The 20,986-nt window shown below is 42.1% G+C and overlaps 1 protein-coding gene across 1 annotated transcript in view; it reads right to left on the bottom strand.

The window, feature by feature from the left end:
* WDFY4 (WDFY family member 4) overlaps positions 1 to 18,814 on the bottom strand; it is a 593,767-nt gene extending 574,953 nt beyond the window's left edge. The window contains exons 1-2 of the mRNA XM_030203170.1: positions 18,712 to 18,814; positions 14,866 to 14,968 (exon numbers count right to left, since the gene is read on the bottom strand). The gene's annotated coding sequence lies outside the window, so the exon portion shown is untranslated. The remainder of the gene's footprint in view (positions 1 to 14,865; positions 14,969 to 18,711) is intronic.
* Between the last annotated feature and the right edge of the window lie 2,172 nt (positions 18,815 to 20,986).

Raw genomic sequence — 20,986 nt, 5'->3', positions numbered from 1 at the left:
AAACTGAAAACCTAACAAATAAAAAGAATCTGGGTGGACAGACAAAAGCCGAAATGCACACTCAATGTCTGCCTTCGCCATCAGGGCCAGAGGACCCAAACAGCTCAGCGTATCCACTGCCTGACAGAATGAGGCATATTGTAATGAACAAAGCTCCAGATCAATAAAAGACTGACACTTCTACCCAGAGGATAAAATAAATTATGTATCAAACAATACTTTCCAGGCTCCTTGTTCGGTACAATACCCAGTGGGGACAATACCAAGTTTGGAAAAGGAGAAGTTGAGAAAGGCCCACTGATTCAACCCAGACCCAGTTCCTTCTCCAACTTTTCAGGCACCACTGAGTGAATCTGATGGACTGAAGGTGTATTTTGGCAAGCATGAGATAAAAGGGGGTCCGAAAAAGGAATAGCAAAACCCAAAGAAAACCCATCCCACAATAGCTGTGCAGCCTTAACCTTGGGATAAACCCCCAACCAATATTGCAACGCAGACAAATTAATGGGTGAAGGTGCCTTGGCCAAACACTCAACCTCTGCCAAGTTGTTCATGGCCACACCCCCCCCCAACCCCCAAACCCAAGCATTGAATCTTCCATATTGGCTGCAGCGATGCTGGTATCGATATCCTGGATGATCACACCGCCCAGCACTGAAGTGGAAGCAAAAGTTCTCTCTACCTCCACCCACTCCAAGGATCAACTGAAAGGAAGATCTTGTCCCCAACATGGGGCTAGAAACAGGATGTCCCCAGAGGCTGCTGACGGGACTCCCTCAAACACTCCCAAGGAGAGGTCCGAACAAAGATCAACATCACAAAAACCCTAATGATCAGTGCGGTCCTTGGCCAACCCCCGACGAAACTGCACATCATAATTGAGCCAGGACCACCCTCCATGTGTCCAGTAAGCACACAAAATAAAATCCGTGTATTTGAACAACTGAGGATAAAGCGCAGGCCTACCTTCACCCAACACACTGGCATAAATATGAAAAGCCAGCATCCAATTAAAGATTGACTTAGGGATCACCACTTTTTTGTTTGTCCTCTGGTTTAGATACCTCCCACTTCTTATTACACCCCTCCTGTTCCCACACCAACAAGAAGGAAAAAGCATAAATATTTCCCATGCAAAATTCTCTGATGCAATTCCAAAGAAAGTTGACAATGAAGAGATGCAATCGAACAAAGGGTATGATCCCGTGCAACACCGGAGCCACCATTGGCTCTACAACCGGACATCCACTAGAAACAACCCCACAGGACACTATTAAGCAACTGGTAGCTATCAGTATGGCATTCTTTAAATATGCACAAGTCTATCCCGCCAATGTAATACATCTAATGGGCAAGATAGTAAAACTCATGTAGTCTTGTTTTTTCTACTCCTCCATAATGCACACAACTGATAGTATTCTATAAGTTGAGCATTTACGTGGGTGATATGCCCATGTTCTGCCCATGTATATGCCCACATTGCACTTATGCACTATAAAACTTATGTGTGCTCTTATAAAATAGCGCCAATTACCCTGATTACATGCTTGATAAGTACAGGCGACAGTTATAGATTGCCCTTAATATCTTTATAGAATGCCATGACACTATCTAGATAGTGGTGGGTCAGGCCCAGGGCAGAGTTGGGGCCACGGTCGGACTGACCATTAGGACAAGAGGACAATACCCAAGGGTCCACAGCAGTAGGGGGCCCACTTTCTCCTAGCTTGCATTAGTTTAATCACTTTGATAGGTGGTTAGAGGCCAATGACCACCTTATTGCCCAGGGGCCCAGATCACTGTCCATCGAGCCCTGGTTGGAGATTTTCAGTGCCACTACACAGATAACTTAGGACAGCAAAAATGCTAAATATCGTCACTATGCAGATAGTTCTGGGCATCCACAACAGCATCTGGATATTCAGAGGTAGGCACTTTCTGGATACTGCTGCTGAACATCCAGATTTTATTTGCCTGTGGCAACCAGCCTTGTAGCAAAATGCCAACTGCCACTAGCTGAATATCAGGGGATGTGTCTTGATAATAATGGTTTATGGACTTTTCCTTAGGAGCTTATATAAACAGGGTTTTTTTTATGTTGTTGTTTTTTTTATCCAATTGGTCTTAGATGTCCTACTTAGTAACTTCATGGCATTTTCTTTCGCCTTTGTACTTTTTGAAAGAGTAAGCAATGGAGTTCCATTTAACCATTTCACTCCACTCAGGATCTTATAGACTTCTATCATATCTTCCCTCATCTATATGTTCTCCAGGCTGAAGAGCCCTAACGACTTTACTCTTACCTCATAGGAAAGTTGTTCCATCCTCTATCGTTTTAGTCACCCTTTCCCCTATCTTTCCTTATTCTAAAATGTCTAAATTACAAATGGGGAAAACAAGGGACATGGACGTCTTTGTGGCAGCATAAAATATGGCCATCTTATAAAATGGCCACACAGCTATCCATGCAGAGCAGAGGGGTAGCCTAACAATTACTGCAGTGGGTTGAGCATCAGGGGACCCAGGTTCAAATCACATTTCAGCTGTTTGTGATTCTAAAGCTTAATGTCTTTTATTGATTTTTGATACAGATACAGTGGTGGAAATAAGTATTTGATCCCTTGCTGATTTTGTAAGTTTGCCCACTGACAAAGACATGAGCAGCCCATAATTGAAGGGTAGGTTATTGGTAACAGTGAGAGATAGCACATCACAAATTAAATCCGGAAAATCACATTGTGGAAAGTATATGAATTTATTTGCATTCTGCAGAGGGAAATAAGTATTTGATCCCCCACCAACCAGTAAGAGATCTGGCCCCTACAGACCAGGTAGATGCTCCAAATCAACTCGTTACCTGCATGACAGACAGCTGTCGGCAATGGTCACCTGTATGAAAGACACCTGTCCACAGACTCAGTGAATCAGTCAGACTCTAACCTCTACAAAATGGCCAAGAGCAAGGAGCTGTCTAAGGATGTCAGGGACAAGATCATACACCTGCACAAGGCTGGAATGGGCTACAAAACCATCAGTAAGACGCTGGGCGAGAAGGAGACAACTGTTGGTGCCATAATAAGAAAATGGAAGAAGTACAAAATGACTGTCAATCGACAAAGATCTGGGGCTCCACGCAAATCTCACCTCGTGGGGTATCCTTGATCATGAGGAAGGTTAGAAATCAGCCTACAACTACAAGGGGGGAACTTGTCAATGATCTCAAGGCAGCTGGGACCACTGTCACCACGAAAACCATTGGTAACACATTACGACATAACGGATTGCAATCCTGCAGTGCCCGCAAGGTCCCCCTGCTCCGGAAGGCACATGTGACGGCCCGTCTGAAGTTTGCCAGTGAACACCTGGATGATGCCGAGAGTGATTGGGAGAAGGTGCTGTGGTCAGATGAGACAAAAATTGAGCTCTTTGGCATGAACTCAACTCGCCGTGTTTGGAGGAAGAGAAATGCTGCCTATGACCCAAAGAACACCGTCCCCACTGTCAAGCATGGAGGTGGAAATGTTATGTTTTGGGGGTGTTTCTCTGCTAAGGGCACAGGACTACTTCACCGCATCAATGGGAGAATGGATGGGGCCATGTACCGTACAATTCTGAGTGACAACCTCCTTCCCTCCGCCAGGGCCTTAAAATGGGTCGTGGCTGGGTCTTCCAGCACGACAATGACCCAAAACATACAGCCAAGGCAACAAGGAGTGGCTCAGGAAGAAGCACATTAGAGTCATGGAGTGGCCTAGCCAGTCACCAGACCTTAATCCCATTGAAAACTTATGGAGGGAGCTGAAGCTGCGAGTTGCCAAGCGACAGCCCAGAACTCTTAATGATTTAGAGATGATCTGCAAAGAGGAGTGGACCAAAATTCCTCCTGACATGTGTGCAAACCTCATCATCAACTACAGAAGACGTCTGACCGCTGTGCTTGCCAACAAGGGTTTTGCCACCAAGTATTAGGTCTTGTTTGCCAGAGGGATTAAATACTTATTTCCCTCTGCAGAATGCAAATAAATTCATATACTTTCCACAATGTGATTTTCCGGATTTAATTTGTGATGTGCTATCTCTCACTGTTACCAATAACCTACCCTTCAATTATGGGCTGCTCATGTCTTTGTCAGTGGGCAAACTTACAAAATCAGCAAGGGATCAAATACTTATTTCCACCACTGTACCATCAAGAGCTCACAACATAACAGCAAGTAACATTTTACAAAGTAAGGCAATATCGTAGCTCACATGTAAGAAACAGCAATCTACATTCAGAATCAAAGTGAAAACAAGAGAGAGGGAGGAAAGAGGAAAAGAAGAGGGAAAGGGGAGGGGGGGGGGGCTGGAGAATACAAATCAAAGTGTAAAGCATGCACATGTCAAAAAACACACATCAAATTTAGTACTTATCTTTGTACCATATCAAAATAAACAACAAGTGGTTGCCATTGTTCCCTATATGAAGCAAAACGAGAAGATTTCTTTGCAAGGTGTGATTCGAATTTGTAAATTTGGAGCACTAAGTTCCACCATTCCTGGTAGGTAGCCTGATGTAAAGACATCCAATGGGAGAAGATTACCTTCAATGCTAAAGAAACCAGGGTGCTAACAAGAGCCCCTTCACTAGGAGTCAATAGACTCTTGTAATACTGATCCCTGAGAATCACAAATTGATAAGTGAGTGAGCCAGGAAGGTGAAAAATGTCTACCAGCTGCGACCAGATTTCCAGCCAATACTGACGAAGGCACACACATTCAAAGGTAAAATGCTTTACAGTACCCACTTGAGACTGGCAAGACCAGCATATACTAGAGTTAGAGGAATTGATAACATGTAACTTACAAGGCGTCCAAAGAGATCTATGCATAAAGAAACACATAGACTTTATAGTATTAGAAGACTTAGAGCACCGGAAGAGGGACTTCCAAAGCTGTTCCCACTGCCTATCAGACATTGGTTGTTGTATGTCCTCCTCCCAGCATCTACGTAAACCACTACATTTAGTGCGGGAGTGGCTAAGAAGGTACTTGTAAATGTGGGAAGCAGCATGACCAATGTGCTGAAGCTTCAGATTAAAATCAAGAAGCTCCGGAGTTTGGGCCAGGAACCGGGCGTGTAACCTGACTTTGGAGTTCTTTTTTACCATGGAGCTAATCTGAAGTCATTGGTAAAATTGGGTGTCAGACAGTGCAAATTCTGACTTCATCTCTGAGAAGGTTTTCCATGTCTGCCTACTCATGTGAATCATATCTTTTAAGGCCCAAATACCTATGCGCTGCCACTGAGACCACGAAACTGTTGGATTATTTGTAGTAAATAATTAGCAGATTTTTGTACACACAGCTTCAGCTTTAGAAATGTTAATTTCTTTCTTCATCTCTCTCTCATTCACCCCTGAATAATTCACTGCTGAGTCACTTTAAAGTTGAAGTAACAAAACATCTGTTTACTCACAGTTTGTAGTTAGATTATAATCAGACAGGCTTATATATACATATTACTATACATTTGTATTATCAGCTCCTTCCATGTGCTTAGATGGTAATGGATGCTCACACCACCATAGATCCTCTCAGGTTAGGAGAGATCATGAGCTCCATGTGCTCCATGTGCTGCATGTGCTGCATCTGACCCCCACAGGAAGTTGCATAGCAGTGTGACCTCTCTAAGTAATTCACATCAGAGGTCACAGAGTAATCACAGAGAAATAATAGGTGACAGGCAATGCATGTAAAATACAATCACATTCCAACAAACCCCTTCTCATGCATAACTGTCATGCAATTATTTATTCATACAAAGTCCAAGCTTTATACGCAGATTCACAAAATGTTCTCTGGGTAACGGTTTGGTCATGATGTCAGCTGTCATCTCACTGGTGTGACAATAGTGTAGACTGATGACCCCTTCTTTCGCCAACTCTCGCACGTTGTGGTATTTCGTTGCGATGTGCTTGGTGCGTGACTGAACCTTGTCATTTTGTGACAGTCGGATGCAGCTCTGATTATCTTCCATTATCTGGATTGGTCTCTTTTCAGCTATACCAAAATCCAGCATAAGTTTTTCAATCCACATCAGTTCTCTGCACGCTTCCGATACAGCCACGTATTCAGCTTCTGTAGAAGACAAACTCACAATACTTTGTTTATGACTGGCCCATGAAATTTGTACATTTCCATACATAAACACATATCCACTTGTGGATTTATAATCAGAATGATCCCCTGCCCAATCTGAATCACAGTAACATATTAGTTTTGGATTACTATTGGCTGAAATCTTTAATTTACAATCAATGGTACCCTTTAAATACCTTACCATCCTTTTAACTGCAGTCCAATCTGATTTGGTAGGTGAGCTGACCCTTCTGCTCAAAATTCCTACTGCATTTGCTATATCAGCCCTGTATGTGGTAGCTAGATATAAAAGCTTACCTATGGCTGATCTATATTGGATGTTATCTGGTAAAGGTTCTCTTACTGTTTCATCCTTCAGAAAATCAGTGATCATGGGAGTGCTTACAACTTGGGCATCTTGCATACCTAAACTTTCAATAAGCTCATTTATTTTCTGCTTCTGGCTTAGAAGATAAGAACCATCATTTTGTTTCTCAATTTCTATACCAAGATAGTATGACACATTACCCAGTTCTTTTATCTCAACATTGAGGTTTAAACACTTTACAATGTCCTTGTACTCTTGCTCACTTTTGCTTGCAATGAGCAGATCATCAACAAAAGCTAAAATGTATGCATATTGTCCATTTGTGCACCTAGTGTACAAACATTTATCTGCTTCACCTTGCTTAAATCCTAAATTTGTCAATATTTCATGCAATTTATCATTCCAACATTTTGCACTTTGCTTTAATCCATAAAGACCTTTGTTTAATTTACACACTAGCTGTCTTTGTTTTGTATTTATGAAACCTGTTGGCTGTTCCATGTACAAGTCTTCAGTTATATCTCCATGAAGGAACGCTGTTTTCACATCAATGTGGTTTACTTGCATGCCTTTTGAGACTGCAATGCTCAGAAGTGTTCTTATTGTCGTGTGTTTCACTACAGGTGCAAACACTTCATCAAAATCTTCTCCATAATTTTGAAGATATCCCTTTGCCACTAATCTGGCTTTATACCTTTCCACTTTTCCTTGTGCATTCCTTTTTAACTTGAATACCCATTTGCATCCTATAGCTTTCTTGCCAGGAGGTAATTTTGTAAGAATCCAAGTATTATTTTTATCCAATGCATCAATTTCTTCTTGTGCAGCTTTATGCCATTCAGCAGCTTCTTCTGCTGGCATTTTCTCAATCTCATCCCATGTTAAGGGCTCTTGAGCTTCTGCTGACTTTGTTAGGTAAGACAGTCTTGGGGGTGGAACACCTTTGTTTTCCCTGGATGAGCGTCTGACTACAGGTTGGTCCGACCTTTCTGCATCCTCTAAATCTGAGAGTTCTTCTCCAATTGATTCCCCTTCTCCAACTGTACTGTCTTCTTCAATGATCCTTTCTGTGTCTGTTTCCTCTGCCTGTTCCTCGTTAGATACAGATGAGTTGCTTTCAGACATCTGCCTTGGTATGGCATTTATATACACTGGCATGTCTATTATGGTTCTAGTTTCATATTCTGGATGATAAGGCTCATCTGGGATAATCCAGCCTTTATCAACCCTTTTGTTTTCATCAAAATATGTAACATGTCTTATGCCAACAATGCCAGTTTTCAGATTCAAAATTCTATATCCTTTGTGTCCTGGAGTATAGCCAACTAAAATGCCCCTTTCTGTTGTGGAATCCAGCTTATGCCTTCTTTGCTTTGGTACATGAGCATATGCTGTACTTCCAAATGTTCTTATGTGTGACAGGTTTGGCTTCCTACCATGCCATGTCTCATGTGGTGTGCGCTCAGCGCCTTTAGTTGGCATTCTGTTTTGTAGGTACACTGCTGTGAGAATGGCTTCCCCCCATAGTCTTTTAGGGAGATTGCTATCTGACAGCATACATCTGGTCATTTCCACAAGTGACCTAAATTTTCTCTCTGCAACAGAATTTTGCTCTGGTGTATAAGCTACTGTTGTGATATGCTGAATGCCTTCTTGTTCTAGAAATGTGCGCATGCTTTGTGAAGTGAACTCACCACCATTGTCGGTCTGAAGAACCTTTGGTTTTCTTTCAAATTTATTGCTCACCATGGCTACGTATTTCTTCAGCATGTCTGTGACTTGACTTTTTTCTTTCAGCAAATAGGCCACACAATATCTAGAGAAATCATCCAAGAATATTAGCACAAATCTGTTATTTCCCAATGATGGGATATTAAACGGTCCACATAAGTCACTGTGTATTAAGTCCAGTACTTTATTACTCCTATTTCCTGTGTATGCAGGAAATGAGGGTCTCACACCTTTTTGAGTAACACAGTCTATGCATTTCTCCATTTTACCAGCATCTGCACTTATCTGAATGCCAGTGGCTAGTTGCTTACTGTAAAGATCCTGGATCACCTTAGAATCACGATGTCCCAGGCGGCGGTGCCAGATTTCCAGACTACATTTTCCATCATTCTTCCTTACTTGCGCCATATGTGAGGCTTCACCTGAAATGTTCAGCTTATAAACATCATTATGCATAAAAGCTTCAGCATACACTTCATCATTTTTAGAGATTGTGCACTTACTGTTTTCAAATGAATCACAAATCCCTTCTTATCTAATGTAGATACACTAAGCATATTGCAAACTGCTTGGGGAATATACAAGACATCACTTACAGGAATTTCTTTAACTTCATTAGACACTTTGCATTTTAAGAATCCAATACCTTTTGCTTGGATCTTAGCAGTCCCTGCGTTTGCAGTTTTAAGAATTCCTTCTTCTGGACACATTTCCTGAAAGAAATCCTTACAATTGGTTAAATGGCATGTGCTCCCCGAATCCAAAATCCAAGTACTTTCATTTGAATTATTATTTACCATAGTCAAAGATTTTTCTGTCATTAGAAAGCCCTTGTGTTTATCTTTGTCCTTCATACATTTCCTGGTTTGAAAATTCTTTAGTTCCATTGGCTTAGGTGAGTTAGAGGGAGTGTTTTGTGTTTCCTTACACCATTTAGATACATGTCCCTCCTTTCCACATGAGTAGCAAATCAGCTTGCCCTTGGGTGGAGTTTTCCCATAGCTCCGCCTTCCTCTGTTCTTTGCCAAGAAATTTGTTTCATTTCTCTCTGACTGACTTTGAGAACACATCTCCTCAGAATCATTTATTATGCATTCCTGCCTTAGTTTTGATGTTGCCTGTTCAAAAGATTGCCCTTCAATGGCCTCATTTACAGACCTAAAAACATCAAACTTCTTTGATAGTGAGGTAAAAAGAAATGCTCTTTTCAATGCATCACATATGGGAATTCCAGAAAGTTCTAGCTTTTGAAATGAAGACATAAGATACATAATGTGATCATTACATTTACTTTTATCCCTTAATTTGGTTTCATTCAACTCTGCCAACCAAATTGGTTGCTGCTTTGCATATGTAGTTGCATACATAGTTCTCAGTTTATATAAAATGTCCTTTGGTGTATCTTTTCCCTCCACTAATATGGCTTGTTTCTCTGAGAGAGCTTCCAAAAGCATGCACTTCACATAATAGTTTGCATTGTCCCATTCAGCCATATTTTCAGCTGTTCTGTCTTGGTCTAAGCATATATCTAATCTTTTTGCTCGAAGGAAACATATGAATCTTAATTCCCACTGCCGATAATTAAACTCAGTTAATCTAGGCACCTTGAGAGAATAGAAAAATGGTGAATTTCCTCCCTCAGCCATTTTCTTAGCCTTCTGTCTGCTGTGTGGGGGGAGAGAGAGACAGACTGAATCTTTCCTTTAAAACTTAAGAGAAAAATGTGGCCTTTTTTTCTGCCTGGTAATATTTCTCTTCTTTTTCAATTCCTGAGCCCTGGGCCCGTAACCCTTTTGTTGGATTATTTGTAGTAAATAATTAGCAGATTTTTGTACACACAGCTTCAGCTTTAGAAATGTTAATTTCTTTCTTCATCTCTCTCTCATTCACCCCTGAATAATTCACTGCTGAGTCACTTTAAAGTTGAAGTAACAAAACATCTGTTTACTCACAGTTTGTAGTTAGATTATAATCAGACAGGCTTATATATACATATTACTATACATTTGTATTATCAGCTCCTTCCATGTGCTTAGATGGTAATGGATGCTCACACCACCATAGATCCTCTCAGGTTAGGAGAGATCATGAGCTCCATGTGCTCCATGTGCTGCATGTGCTGCATCTGACCCCCACAGGAAGTTGCATAGCAGTGTGACCTCTCTAAGTAATTCACATCAGAGGTCACAGAGTAATCACAGAGAAATAATAGGTGACAGGCAATGCATGTAAAATACAATCACATTCCAACAGAAACTTGTTTATTGCCAATTTTAAAGTTAGGATTATGCCATATAGGGGTGAGTGGCATAGCAGACCAAGGGATATCCATTAATTTATCTAAGGATACCATTAATTTATAGGTAGTGTGAATGAACGGATTAGACACAACGTGCTTGGGGAGGCGCATGCCAATGATATGGGTATGTTTTAATGGGTCAATAAGAGCCTGTTCAAAGGTTAACCATCTGGGCGGGGAAGCAACATGTAAAGGGGAGATCCATTCCATGCCCTGCCGCATAATGAAGGCTTTATGATAAAAGAGATCCATTCCATGCCCTGCCGCATAATGAAGGCTTTATGATAAAGCAGGAGATCAGGAAATTTCACACCTCCATGCCTTTTTGGGAGCTTAAGTTTGCTCAGAGAGATTCTGGGCAATCGAAGATTCCATAAAAAGTTAGTGAGCATCTTTTCTAGATGCCTATAAAAGGCGCAAGGAAAGAGAAAAGGGATCATGCTCAACGTATAAGTGATTTTAGGGACTATCATCATTTTAATAGTATCCAGCCGTCCCCACCAAGTGAGAGCCCTCCAGGAATAGCAAAATATGGTGTACATTCAGGTATATTAGGTATTTTTCTGTCCATGGAGAACTCACAATTTAAAAAAAAAAAAAAAAAAAAGAAAAGAGATAAAGTGGGAATTGAACTTGGGTTCCTTGGTGCTCAGTCCACTGCACTAACCATTAGGTTGTTCCTTAGATCTGCATGCTGCTCTTTTAAGTATGTTCATAATATCTGAAGCTGTCAAAAAGCCTGGGGATGTCCAAGTTTTAATGAGGATGTCCTCACAAAATGTCCCCATCCAGGGGTGGGGAAACCCGTATTTTCGAAGCAAGATGGACGTCCATCTTTTGTTCTGATAATACAGTCAGGGACACCCAAATCCTGAAATGTGGTCATCCTTAGAGATGGTCACCCTTACACTTGGTTGTTTCTGATTTTCACCAATAATTGAAACCAAGGACATCCTTCGAAACCAATCGTGGGAGGAGCCAGCATTTCTAGTGCACTGGTCCCCTAACATGCCAGGACACCAACCAGGCACCCTAAGGGGCACTGCAGTGGACTTCATAAATTGCTCCCAGGTACATAGCTCCCTTACCTTGTGTGCTGAGCCCCCCAAAAAACCCTAAACACATTACCCCCAATTGTACACCACTACCATAGTCCTTACAGGTGAAAGGGGGCACTTAGATGTGGGTACAGTGGGTTTCTGGTGGGTTTTGGAGGGTTTGCTGTTTCCTCCACAAACGTAACAGGTAGGGGGGGGATGGGCCTGGGTCCACCCGCCTGAAGTGCACTGCACTCACTAAATCTGCTCCAGTGACCTGCATACTGCTGCGATGGACCTGAGTATGACATCTGAGGCTGGCATAGAAGCTGGCAATCAATATTTTTAAAGATGTTTTTTGAGGGTGGGAGAGGGTTAGTGACCACTGGAGGATTAACGGGAGGTCATCCCTGATTCTCTCCGGTGGTCATCTGGTCATTTTGGGCACCTTTTTGTGCCTTGGTCATAAGAAAAACACGACCAGGTAAAGTCGTCCAAGTGTTTGTCAGGGACGTCCTTGTTTCTTTCGATTATGGGTCGAGGACATCCTAGTGTTAGTTAAGCCCAGTATCCTGTTTCCAACAGTGGCCAATCCAGGTTGCAAGTACCTGGCAAGATCCCAAAACAGTACAATATATTCATGCTGCTTATCCTAGAAATAAGCAGTGGATTTTCCCTCCTTCCCAGGTTTACCTCAATGCCAAACGTCACAGGAAATGACACAATACAGAAACTTTCTGTCTGCCCATCCCTTATGAATTCCTTTTTAATATAGTGGCCACCATGTAATCCTCAGGCACTACGGTCATTTTTAATGATATGTTACAGATTGATATTAATTCATCTGCAGTTTCATTTCTGAGTTCATTCAGAAACCTATGGTTTACACCATCCAGTCCAGGTAATTTGCTACTCTTTTGCTTGTCAGTTTGCTTTATTATATCTCCAAGGTTTACCAAGATTTCAGTCCTTCCAAAGCACCACTACCAACGACCATTTCCAGCATGTTTGGTCTTTCTTTTACCCTTTCTAATACATGGGATATACTGCGCTTCCAAGACAGTATTTTTAAACAGCATCCACACCTACTCTTAATCTATAGAAAAAAATAACTAAGAACAGTTGTAATTTCCTCTTTTATCATGATCTTCCGCTCTAAAATTAAATGCTAGCATAGTAGTTTTCTTTAGTGCTCTTATAGTCATACACCAAATTGGGTGAAGTTCTTCATAAAGGTTAATAATAAATTTAAATAAATAAATAAAGACAAATTTTATCCTGTTATGGTCACTATTGCTATGCAACTGCACCACCATCACCCTTCATATCAGGTCCTGCATTCAAGTAAGGACTCCTAACCCCTATTCACTTGTTCAGTACCCATATCTGTTGTATCATTCCCACCTTAAGTAATTCCCTTATCCCTTATTTGTCTTGTTTGTCTGTCTTGATTAGATTGTAAGCTCTGTTGAGCAGGGACTGTCTCTTCATGTTCAAGTGTACAGCACTGCGTATGTCTAATAGAGCTATAGAAATGATAAGTAGTAGTAGTAGTGTTTGGGATTCCGGAATCTTGCTACTCTCTGGGATTTCTGGAATCTTGCTACTCTTTGTCCTTATCCCTTATTTGTCCTGTTTGTCTGTCCTGATTAGATTGTAAGCTCTGTCAAGCAGGGACTGTCTGTTCATGTTCAAGCGTACAGCACTGTGTACATCTAATAGCGCTATAGAAATGATAAGTAGTAGTAGTAGCTGCTCCTCTTATTGATTTCAGGGCCAACTGTTCCATGCAGTAGTCTTTTATGGCAACTGTCGTACATATTGCCCCGACCAAATTCACTTTTTTTTTCTTTTTCTCACCCTAAAAACAAGGCTAAAAAAAACCCCCAAAAAAGCTGTTGTCTCAATTTTCCAAAACATTTATGCAGTCAGCAGCAGGCATCGACTGCATAACTGCTTTTTAAAATATTTTAAAATATTTTGACCAATGGAGAACTCAAATTCCGTCAGCTAAACAGTCAGAATTTATAAATCTCAATAGAGGCAGGTATTAGAAGTTATATGGACAATGATGAAATTCAGTCACTCTCCATATAGCTTTGGTGTTGAAATTTGAAAAAATAACATTAATTTATTTAATTTATTTATTTCTGCATTTGTACCCCACATTTTCCAACCTAGTGGTAAGTTCAATGTGATTTACAATTAACTTAGGTAGACAAGTATCAAGTTCTGAAGGTCATTGCTGTCCTGGTTCAGTTATGTCATGTGATCAAGTAATTTATTTATGAGCTGGATAATTTATTCTTACAAAGTTATAAGCTTATATTCAGAAGCCACACTTATAGGTTAGTAGTTGAATATACATATAATTTTATACAGATTACTTATTTATATGAAGTCTAGCCGATATTCAAAGTGAGTTAGCCAACTGGGAATGGCCGCCGAACAGTTAACATGCTTATCAGCGGCTATCCAGTCATTTTCAGCAGCAGTTAACTGGTTATCTTCACTGAGAATGACTGGTTAGCGCCAAGTGCAAGCTGGTTATGCCGGGGGTGTTCTGGGGGCGAAGTCCGGTTAGCTCTCAATATTCAGAGCTAACCAGCCAGTGTTAGAGCATAAATAGGACCATAAATAGCTGTCATATCTTTATGCATTAACGAGTGGCCAGTTAGCTCTGAATATCAATTTAATCAGGTATGTGCTAGCCGGCTTACAAAAAAACAGATGTTCAGTACCAGTGACCAGGTATGGCCTGTTGTGAAGGCGTCTAGGATGGTGCCACTTCCTCTCAAGGACACTCCCTCATAGTGTCAGAGCCACCTTAAAACCCCATAATCCTGCCCAAGGGGGAAGTGGTACAGGAGGGATGGAGTCAGGAGGGCATAGTTCAGGAAGTATAAAAGACCAGGCCAGAGGTAGGTTAAGGAGGCCCAGGAGGAAGCAGTGATGACCGCTGCAAATGCCTCCACCCCAAAGCTGAGAAACTGCAACCGCTATGTTCAGGTAGGCCAAGTTCAACTTGGAACCTTGAAGAGTTTGTGTTTTGGCCTGGACAGCTGCAAGCCAGCCATATGTACCTTCTAGAGACTGTGCTGGTAACTGTGGATCCAGGCACCAGATCAGAGACCAGTAAGAGTTGCTACTGAGCTGAGAGACATTCATGTATACTGTGGCCCTGCAGGAGCAGGCCACCTGAGGACAGTTATGTTTACATAACTAGATTGCTTGCTTGCTTCCTTCCTTCCTTCCTTCCTGTGAAGTGAACAGGAGCCCCTTATAAGACACCTTTAATAACTATTATTTGCTTTCACCATAACTTGCTGAGTGTGTGGGGTTTGTCTTACCTGGCTCTACGGCCCGCCCTTGCTCACGTTACCACATAAAATGGCAGCGGTGGGATCAGTGCTTAACCAGCCAGAAGAAAACAGAATCCTTAGCTTGTAATGCCTGTAATGAAGATAAAAGCATCAAGCAAAAATGTGTCTGAAAATTAGTTGTTCAATATCCTGCCTGTAATGAAGATAAGAGCATCAAACAGGGATGTATGTGAAATTTAGTTTTGTTTAATATCTGTATTTGATTTGTGCCACTTTTTATTGCATTTATAAAGAATAATTACAAGCAAATAGTACTTGAACAGAGCAGAATACAACCCCCCCCCCCTTTTACAAAGCCGTGCTAGCAGCTGCCACGCAGTAATGCCAACACAGACCATTCACTTTGAATGGGCTGTGTTAACATTAACGCCACAGCAGTTATTAGCACAGCTTTGTAAAGGGGGGGGGGGAGGGTAAATCAGAAACAATTAAGAATTACAATAAGAAAATAATATCCTCTCTTAGCCCCCAATATTGGGATACTTCAGAAATTACAGAGAGACTAATCAAAGATCAGAAATATAAAAAATAGATTGTGGCCTAGCAAGCATACCTAATTCTATACCCTATGTAATTTTTTTTAGCGCTGGGGGCAGGTCTAGGGGCAGAGAGTGGGCATGTTCTATGCTAATCAGTCAGAACATAGGCAATGCCACACATTAACCGATTAGAACAGGTTTGTGCATGAGTCCCTACCACCTACAAAATAGATGGTGGTAGGGGCTCGCTCGCTAATGGGAAAATTAGTGTGCAAATAGAAAATTTGGCCATTTTACCCCAGTGGAAAAAATGGCCTTAGTACATGGGAAAGACCCGCATAAGGGTGTGCTACAGGGCCGCCAAGAGACTGATCCGGGCCCAGAGTAAGGCCGCTCCCGCCTGCCACCCCTCGGATCGTCGCTGCTCCCGCTCCCCTCCTCCCAGGATTGCCGTTGCCGCAACTAAGGTACCTTGGGGCTGGCGGGGATCCTGAGGCCCTGCCAGGGGAAGAACCCAGTGCTGCTCTTCACTCCATGTCTAACTTGCCTCTGCGGCTTCTTTTTTCTCTCGTCACGCATGTTCGGTTTCAAAGCGTGCACCTGAGGGGGAAAAGCAGCCGCTCAGCACGGCAGTAGAAGCAAGCGAACAGCAGAACTGGAGGGGGGCCCGTACCGGAACTTTCTCTCTCCTGCTCCTGTCGGGACCCGATCACGGAGCAGGAGAGAGAGAGAGAGACCCCGGTGCCGGGCTCTCCTTGGAGGCCGGTCTCGGGGAATCTTGCCCCCCCTCTCAGTAGCCCTGGTGTGCTAAGGCCACGTTTTACTGCTGTTTGGTAAAAGGGCCCCTTAATGTCTTTTCAAAAGATTCCCCCTTGAATCTATGTCTTAGGTTTTAGGTCTCCTGCCCTTTGACCTCCCATCTGCTAGGAAGAGCTTTCAAGCCAAGCTGTATGCATGTAGAGCTCAGAACTAGGGAGCCTTAACAGTAGCAAAAGCAAGTAATGTGTATTAAACTGAACATTAACTGTAGCAACAGTATACAAAGGTCTCTCCAGTAAGTCATTCTTGTTTCTCAGCAGTGCTACACTACATTAACATTTTGTCTTACCAGAGTAGCAGGAATCAAACACAGTTCTCCTTTACCTCAGTCCTATCTGCTGGGTGGCAGTTCTCTTTAATACAATCAGCAATTCTCTTAGCAGTTATAATTCCTTACAGTTAGCTAACAACTTTGATGAAGGGAAACTGAGTCCCCGTAGTGGCTGTTTGATTTGTATCCTATTAACTGTCAGTGGCGTAGCTAGGGTAGTTGACACCCGGGGCTGGACATTTTTTAACACCCCCCTCCAAAATCCAGTACTAGGCATACCGAAAACACAAAACACTCAGGACCTACAGAGCAATTCTACCATACCATAAGCAGTAATTTCTACAAGTCACACAAGGAAAAGAAAAGCATCTTAAACACTAGAGTGAGCACTAGAACATCAATTCACCTATTGTAAAACGAAACCAGACAGAATAATACAGATCGTCGATCCTGCACAGTCAATGCCAACTGAAAGCCATGTCTTTTTCACAAACACAGATACACCCTAATCCACTATAGAATAAGTAATCATAAACTTTCTATTTAGACAAAAATTAACCTGAACCTCCAAGATGCCAGACACTGCATACAATGCAACACCACAGAAACAGAAAATGTCCCCTAGTACTGTGCAAAATATAAAGACAGCAGATGTAAATTTGAAAAAACTAACAAATACCAATCACCACTTTACAAACTAACAAATACCAATCACCACTTTAGAAATTAACAAATAGAAATAAAGCAAATAATATCATTTTATTGGACTAATATATTTAGCTTTCAGAGGCCAAAACCTCCTTCCTCAGGTCAATACAGTATCCTATCCTGACCTGAGGAAGGGGGTTTTGTTCTCCAAAAGTAAAATGTATTAAAATTAGTCCAATAAAAAAGATTACCTTATTTACATGTTCTATTTATAAACATTTATTAACACAGCTACAATACTACTTTATCCTAAAGCAAAAAATTAAAAAATATATTTTATGTACAGTTTGTCTCTGGTTTCTGCTTTCCTCATCTTCTTTTCACTGTCTTCCTTCCATCCAGCATCTGTCTTCGCTCTCTCTCTGCCATCCAATGTCTGCCCTCTCTGCTGTCCCCTCCATTCAATGTCTGCCCTCTCTCACTGCCCTTTTCATCCACTGTCTGCCCTCTCTCTCCCTTCCACCCACTTCTGCCCTCTCTCCCTTCCATCCATATCTGCCCTCTATCTCTGCCCCTTCCATCCACCATCTGCCCTCTCTCTCTCTCCCCCTTCCATCCACTGTCTGCCCTTTCTGTCTGCCCCTTCCATCCAGGGTCTGCCCTCCCTCTCACCCCCCCCCCCTCCATCCAGGATATGTGTCTCTGTCCCCAATGGAATCAGGAAGAGATGGTCACCACAGGTAGTTTAGGTGGGGACTCTCTTTTAAGAGAGGACAACCCCTGAAAATCAGGGATGTCTGGTAATCTTAGCATACCCAGCCCTAGCCGACCCCAAAGATGAGGTATCCAAGCTGATTCTCCTGAAACACATGAGATCAGCCCTGATCCTGCAGATTATATGTTGATACTTGCTCAAAGCCCACCTCTTCAATGTCGCCTTCAGCACCTAACCACCATACCTCTATTCAGGAAATCTAGACTGCCCCAACTTGACATTTCGTCCTTTAGATTGTAAGCTCCTTTGAGCAGGGACTGTCCTTCTTTGTTAAACTGTACAGCGCTGCGTAACCCTAGTAGCACTCTAGAAATGTTAAGTAGTAGTAAATACTCAAGGCCTTTAAGAGAATTACAGAGGCCCAGGCCAGTGTGCATTAGGAAGCCCCAACATCCTGGAACTCATGAGAAGAAAAAACAGAAATAGAAGCATTGAGGCAAACTTGGTTGTAAACAAGGAAAAATCCAGTAGCTCGCGTTCACTTTAAAAAGTGATAAACAAACATTTTTTCCTAACAGAGACAACTTTTCTTTGTGAGGTCCTGGCCAAATGGTCCTGCTAGCCCCTCCCGTCTGATAAACCCTAATAATCTGCAGAATTGGCATGTGAATCTCTTTTAAAGGACTTCACACATCTCTAGCAAAAGCATTGAAAGGATATTGCTCTGCCAGAAACAGATGTTTCCTCTCTTCCTGTGCTATAGACCTTTCTAAGCATCAACCTTTCTTAGCCTGGACACTATTATCCACAGAACTTTGAATTAACAATGTAGTCCACTAGCTGGAGCAAAAAAAGAAAAGGACCTGAGGTCTAGTACTTACCAGCTAATGCTCAGTGCTTGTGTCTGTTCCTCCTACTGCTGTGAACTCTACAGCTCACCTGGAAACAGATGAAAGACAGACTGCTTTTGCTTTTAATTTAAAAGTTGAACTTTGTTTTGGACAGAAGTTGTCTTTTTTTTTTAGGAGACAGGAGGGAGAAGCAGAGGGTTTTCTTTTTTTATGCATTAAACTTCCTGCTTGAGTTTCGAGGGGTAGAACTATAATCCTGACAGCACAGGGGAATTGCAAGTGAGAGGGAGGAGACAGAGGTGGAGTCTGCATTAGTTGCTGGTCAGGTTACATATTAAGAAAAGCAGAACCTGCTGCTTGTTCTTATTACTGTACTTCTGCATTTTAATTCTGGAAACAAGCACAATGTTTTCCTTTCTCTTATGATTTCTCCTGAGTCTACTCTCCCTTATTTATATAAATGCATCATGTGATGAATTCTTTCAGGTTTAGGATGAGCTAACAGTTGCTCACTGTTTTCCTTCTGTGACTTTTTCTTTTGCAAACCAGGGTTCCGTGTGGGAGACAGGACATATGCACAGCTTTGTCTCGAGAATGAATTCAGTCACTGTCATCACATGATTTCAGGCTAAGGCAGTCCTGGCTTTTTCTCATTGTCTATAAGAAATTATGGTTCTACTTGTCAGAGCCATAAGTCCAGGACTGTTCCTGATGAAATGGAATCACTTCAGGATCCTAAATTCTTCAGGCCACTAAATGAAATTCTTTAAAAAATTATCTGCAGTTGGGAGTGAGCATTTCTGACACCCTTCCCATTCATTGATTCATTTATTCATTCAGGGGCCCTTTTACAACGTCGGGTAAGGGCCTATGCGAGTCCAGCATGTGCCAAATTGGCATTACTGCCTGGATACTGTGTACAGTAGAAAAGTTTTTCTACCTCAGGGCACCTACCTAGCGGTAAACAGCAGTTGGCTGACACTGCATGCTTACTGCTTGGGTAGCGCGTGAGACCTTACCGCTAGGTCAATGTGTGGCGGTAAGGTCTCAGACCGAAAATGGACGTGCACTGGTTTCAATTTAAAAAAGGTCCGTTTTCCTAGACGTGGTAAAAAATGGCCCAGTGCATGCCCAAAAGATGCACTTGCAGTACCACAGACCACTTTTTACCACAGCTTATTAAAAGGACCCCTCAGTTTATTTATTTATTTTATTTATTTATTTATTTATTTATGGCATTTATATCCCACATTATTCCCACCCATGGGCAGGCTTAATGTGGCTTACAATAGTCTAGTAAACAACATTAATACAAAATACAGTAATTAGTGTCAGAGAAGGGAAAGAGGAACAGCAGGAGGGAGAGGGAGAGAGGGAGAGGTGACAAGTTGTTGATAAGGCTGCCGTGGTTCAGAAGGATGTAATACCAGGAGGGCTCACAGCATATGCTCTACCGAAAAGGAAGGTCTTGAGCCGCTTCTTAAAGGTCGGGTGATCTGGGGTGAATTTGACCACTTGGGGCAGTCCGTTTCAGAATTGAGTGCTTAGATAAGAAAAAGAGGAAGCATAGACAGTCTTATACTTTAGGCCACTGAAAGCTGGGTAGTGGAGATTGAGATACGAGCGAGCTGACTTGCGGGAGTTCCTGGGCGGCAAGTTAATGAGAGTGTCCATGTAAGCAGGAGCGTCTCCATAGATGATTTTGTGCACCAATGCGCAGATCTTGAAAACGATACGGTCCTTCACAGGAAGCCAGTGCAACCCCTCACGTAGTGGGCTCGAACTTTCAAATCTCGATTTACCGAAGATGAGTCGGGCTGCTGTGTTCTGGGCAGTTTGCAATTTCTTTAGTAGCGTGGATGTGCACCCCCCATAGATACTGTTGCAGTAATCGAGACGACTTATAACTAAGGACTGAACTAGGGTGCAGAATACCTCTCTAGGGAAATGAGGCTGGATACTCTTAAGCTTCCAAAGAGTGAAGAACATTTGTTTGACTACAGAGTTCACATGCTGCTCCAATGTCAAAGATCTATCAATTATGACTCCCAAGATTTTCAGGGACTCCGAAATTGCAGGACGAGCTCAGGAGTTATTAGTGTAGGAGGTCTGAGTTTGTTAAAGCGAGAGGAGAGGACCAAACAATGTGTTTTCTTGGCATTGATTTTGAGTCGAAATGAGTTGGCCCAGTCAAGCATGGTGTTAAAGGCTTGCCGGGTCTTACAAGTTATTTCATTTAGGTCTTTCTCGAAAGGGATGAAGATAGTGATATCGTCAGCATAGATAAATGGGTTTAGCCCCAGTT

Source organism: Microcaecilia unicolor, chromosome 5, assembly GCF_901765095.1.
Source record: "Microcaecilia unicolor chromosome 5, aMicUni1.1, whole genome shotgun sequence".
Classification (NCBI taxonomy): Eukaryota; Metazoa; Chordata; class Amphibia; order Gymnophiona; family Siphonopidae; genus Microcaecilia; species Microcaecilia unicolor.
This window is presented reverse-complemented; position numbering and strand designations above follow the sequence as displayed.